Raw genomic sequence first — 5,562 nt, forward strand, 5'->3', positions numbered from 1 at the left:
GTGAGAGTCCAATGGTGATCAAGGCCCTAATTAGTAACCTGAGGCCCTCCCCTCCCCAGGCTGTGATCCTCCCGGGCTGTTTTCTTAGTCCTCTTCAACAATTGGGTGTCCAAGATGGGGAGCTGCTGCCAGATAAGCAGCCCACCTGCTGGTGGATCTCAGAGCCCGAGGGCTGCCATGGCTCCCCAAGTCCCTTGGAGGATGCCGTGGGCCGTGGGGTTCAAAAGCCTGGTTGGGAGCAATTTTCAGAGTGAGGGAGGGAGGGGCCACATCGATACGTGCAGTGGCCTGTTCACCAACTCTCTGCAAATCTGCAATAACCCTGAGCAAGTTACAGCTGTGCTATTAAGTTGTCCTGGGAAAGAAAGGGCAGTCATCCCTCCACAGAGGAACAGAGCAGGCATGGGGGGAGGGGGTGCGTAGCTGAGATGGTTCCTTGGCTCAGATCCCAGCTCAGGTCACCCCAACAAGTGGGGACATGAGGACCTGGTATCATTTTCTACCTGACACAGACACCTCCTTAAACCAGAGGAGGGAGTGAAAGCATCAAAACAACAGATTCAGGCCAATAGTAGGATGTGCCTGTGACAGGAAGTGGAATGCCAGTGCCACAAAGGGGAGGAAGCGTTTGTATTAATTGGGGAAGTTTCAAAGCCCCGTGACTGTAGAACAAATTGTTCTCCTTTGGGACCGGACCACAGGAAGCAGGATGCCCCACCATGGGGGTTCAGGCATAGCTCGGGAGGCACAGCATGGGGCTGGCTTGGCCATGGATGGCCTGTGTGACCTGAGACTCTGGGACATTCTGGAGTGTTGAGTCAGATGATGCTGTGCTAAGAGCTCAATGAACATGATCAGTAACCATGATGGTGACGGACACGACCAGGCTGGGATTTTTAGAGGATACTCAGATTCCGTTAGCCCCGCTGTGTCTCTCCATCCAACCCTAGCTACTGTCTTCGACTTCTTTCCCTTCTCTTTCCTGCAGAGCGAGACAGTCTGTAGACGATCATAGAGAAGAGAGACCAAGGGAGATCATCAAGGCCGAAACAAGACCACATGTGGTCCCCCTGGGGCTCCGTGGTGAGGGAACTGAGGAGGCTGGGGCACAGGTAGTACTGCTGGAGGTGAGACAGGGGTTGTCACAGTGCCTGCAGCTCAGGCTGCTAAGGCTGGCAAGTTGGAAAGAGAGAAGCCTGTCACTCAGATCTGAGAGACTTGACGACCCAGAAGGCAAGTCCTGCTGGGGAGAGCAGGGCCCCTGTGAGGAGTCTCAGGCAAGCACAGGGTATGAGAGGGGCCGAGCTCCAGGGCTCTGCCTGCCCCCCTCTTTGCTTCCCGCCTCCCCTCATGCACTGGAGAGCCCTGTCCCCAAGACCGGCTACCCCACCAAGCTTTTCCTTCTGCCCACCAAGCTTTTCCTTCTGCCTCCCAAAACAACAAGACCCTTTTTTATGTCAAGAGATTAACTGTTAATCACTGGAGAAAAGTAAGGAAGAGCAAGATAACAAACACTAGTATTTACAAGAGCTTAAGAACAACTTCTTGTGGGGCGCCTGGGTGGCTTAGTCAGTTAAGCGTCCGACTTTCGCTTAGGTCATGATCTCGCGGTTCGTGGGTTCGAGCCCCGTGTCGGGCTCTGTGCTGACTGCCAGCTCAGAGCCTGGAGCCTGTTTCAGTCTGTGACTCCCTCTCTCTCTGACCCTCCCCTGCTCACGCTGTCTCTCTCTCTCTCTCCTAGAAATAAATAAAACATTAAAAAAAAAAAAGTTTAAAAAAAAGAGCAACTTCTTGAAGTCATTGTCCCTAGATCCCAACCCTTTTTCATAGTTGGCACATGGAAACAGGCTATAGCAGAAATGCCATGGGCTCTGTCCCTTGCCAGCTTGTGAATTGGGGCGATAGTGCTTGACTTCTTAGGGTCTTGATTTCTCCATTTTTAAAATGGAGATCAAGAGACCCTTGGATTGTACTAAAGGGACTAAATGAGCCCAAGTTTGGTAGCACTGCTCCTAAATGGGTTTCTTTTCCTTCCCTCAGGCCAGGACTTTCATATTACATTTGATTCATTTATTCATTCCTGTATTTTTCTATTTTTACTCGGCTTTGAAAATTGCCAAAATGATACATGTTCATTGCAACAAATTCAAATTAAAAAATAGAAAACAGGAGTTCCCCCAACTTCCCTATCCACTGCCCAGAAATTTTTTCTGTAAAGTCTTCTGCCACCTTCTGCCCACTTCATTTTCTCCTTTACTCTGGACTGGAGGCCATTTCCCACTGGGTTGAGAGTCCCTCGAGGACAAAGACTATGTCATAGGCATCTCTGTGTCCAGCATGCTTGCCATTCCATATGCATTTGTGGAATGAATTGGATTTCCCTAAAAAAGGGGATAGAATTAATACTGTTATGGACCAGGAATAGGAAACGAGGAGAAAGCTTGTAACCAGTAGTTTTATATATAAAATTGCAGCTAGAAAACTGTTTCATGACATTGCATTTACCCCTTGATATAATTTCTGTCCTATCCTAGGTCTTAAAAAAAAAAAAAAAAGTCTGCTCTGCACTTAACTAAATTGACTTCTTGACCGATCTTCAATTTGAAAAATACTGCCATCAGTTTCATGCATTGCTCATGAGTGTCTACTGGAATTCTCTTTGGATGAACCTTAGGAAGCCTGGTGGGAGTTCGAATGCTCTCCCTATAAATAATACTCACACCCACAGTGCCTGGCATAATCCACGTGAGGCAATAAATCTCCGCAGGCAGATCAGTGAGACAAGTTCCTGATTACTAAATCTTATTGTCTCCCAGCCCTGCCCAGAAAGGGAGACAGCCTTTGAGATCTTCATTCCCAAGTGTCCAGATTTCTACAGGTTTGTCCCAAACAATTGCCCAGGTACCAAATATCTGTAGAGCCTTCAGCAGCTGGGCCTTGGGGCCTTATCTCCAACATGAGGGGACTGGGCCTGATAAGCAGGTTCTATCCTCATTTAAATTCTCTGATGTATAATTTTCCTAGGCAACCAAGAGAAGAAGTTAAGATCAACAAGATAATGGGGTACCTGGGTGGCTCACTCAGTTAAGCGTCCGACTCTGGATTTTGGCTCAGGTCATGATCTCACAGGTTCATGGGTTCGAGCCCTGCTTTGGGCTCTGCGATGACAGTGCAGAGCCTGCTTGGGATCCTCTCTCTACCTCTCTCTCTGCCCCTCCCCCACTCACCCTCTCTCTCTTTCTCGAAAATAAATAAACTTAAAAAAAAAAGATTAACAAGATTAGATGTAGTGGACATCTATTGCTGTCCAGCTTCCTGTCCCCATCTTCAAGGAACAGTATCTCCCTATTCTCTGGGGACCTGTCCCACTTCCTTTCCCATGGGTTTTACTGGAGACGGACAGCTGACCAGGCTTGGACAAAATACCTCAGGCCCTAACAATTGACTTAGGGCCTGCAGGACACCAAGAAGCTCCAATCAGGAGTCTGCTGTGGGCTTTTATATGGGGAGAGGGTCTGGACGGAGATCACAGTTTCTGCTCCAGGTACTTGGAGTGGGGAAGGGCCTTGGTCAGCCCTCAGTCCTCCAATCACTGTAGCCAGTTTCGGAAAGGGAGGTGTTTTTATATGTGTGGATGTGGCTGGTGTCAAGTGAAGGGGGTCATGTGTTGGTTCTAGGATGCTTCCCTCTTCTTTCTCAGGATCAAACTTCTCCAGTATATTGGGGCCTGATAGGGCAAGAGGGGAAGAAAGGTAATTTGTCTTTACTTAATCTCCCATAGTGTGAAACCCTTTCTCCCCACGACTTTGTGGTTGTTGCCACTTGACTGAGTGTCGTTTGTGTCCAGTTATTGGTTTCGGGTAGTAGAAAGTTCAGCTCAGCCCTTGTTGGGACTCCTTCCCTCCAGCTTCTTGCCATTGAGGTACACTTTGCCTGTCAGGCAGCCCCTCTTGAGTGAGTACACCCAATGGTTGTTGTATAGACCACCCAGGGCAAAATAGTAGACTGCTGCCTAAGCAGAGGTCTGATTGTGGAATAAGATGCCAGTCTCTCTTGCAGGAGCATCCAAATTTTCTTTTTTCTTTTTTTTCCCCCCTTCCAAGGTTTCTTAGAGCACCTCCTTTGCTTAACTTTGACAGGTATTTTAGTTACCTATTGCTGCATAACAAATGCAGAACATAGTAGCTTATAATAAGCACTTATTATGTCATAGCTTCTGTGGGTTGGGAACTGGGAAGCAGTTTAGCTGGGTGGTTCTGGCTCAGAGGTTCTCACAAATTGAAGTCAAGATGTTGGCTGGGGCTGATGTCATTTGAAGGCTTGGTTGAGGCTGGAAGATTCACCTCCAAGCTCACTTACATGGAAGTTGGCAGGAGGACTCGGTTCTTTGTCCCATGGGCCTCTCCATTGGGCTACTTACAACATGGTAGCTGGCTTTGCCTATATTAAGTGATCTGAGATGGAAGCCATAATGTCTTTTATGACCTAGCGTTAGAAATGACATATCACCATATCTTCCATATCCTATTGGTCATATGGAACAAAATTGATACACTATGGGAAAGGACCCTACAGGAGTAGGTGGCAGGGGGCAGTGGGGACCATTTGGAAGCTGGCTATCACAAGTGAGGGAATATCCTCTCTACTGAACACCAACCAGCTGACAAACTTCCTCCGACCCTGATCCCCAACTGCTTTTCTTAAACATTGGGAATTTCGTCTTTTTGGGATGATGGTTGGGGTCAAAGGGCCCATTCTCTGCCTGGATTTCCAATAGACACATAAACCCAGTACGACCAAAATTAAAATATCTTTCCTCTCAAACATATATCTCTCATAATTTCCCTTCTATCAGTATACAGCAATTCTATCTTTCCAGCTGCTGTGGCCAGAAAATCTTTAAGTTATCCTTTATTCCTCTGCTTCCTTTATAGCTTTGTCAGATGGGTCAGCAAATCCTGTTAACTGTACCTTGAAAAAAGTCTAAAACCCAGATACCTTTCCTCAGTTCTGCTGCCACCACCCAGGCCCCGGGCATCTTCGTTGCTCACTTGGATTACCAATATACTTGGTCTTCTTGCTTCTACTCTTTCTTCCCTACAGTTTTTTTCTCAGGCCAGCAGCAGAGTGATTCTCTAAAAAACTTAAATGATAAACCCCCTCTGATCAAAACCTTCTATAAATTCCCAGTTTCTTTAAAATTTTTCTAAATGTTTATTTATTTCTGAGAGAGAGAGACAGACAGACAGAGTGTGAGTGGGGGAGGGGCAGAGAGAGAGAGGGAGACAGAATCTGAAGCAAGCTCCAGGCTCTGAGCTGTCAGCACAGGGCCTGGGGGCTTGAACTCAAGAACTGCCAGATCATGACCTGAGCTGAAATCAAGTCTTGGAAGCTCAAGCAACTGAGCCACCCAGGTGCCCCTTTTGTTAAGTAATCTCTACACGCAATATAGGGCTTGAATTCATGAGCCAGAGATAAACAGTTGCATGCTCTTCCGACTGCACTAGCCAGGCACCCCTACTCCTTTCCTCATTTAAATATTTATAGCAATTATTTGAGGTA

The sequence above is a fragment of the Crocuta crocuta genome, unplaced genomic scaffold (genome assembly GCF_008692635.1).
Source record: "Crocuta crocuta isolate KB4526 unplaced genomic scaffold, BGI_CrCroc_1.0 scaffold118, whole genome shotgun sequence".
NCBI lineage: Eukaryota > Metazoa > Chordata > Mammalia > Carnivora > Hyaenidae > Crocuta > Crocuta crocuta.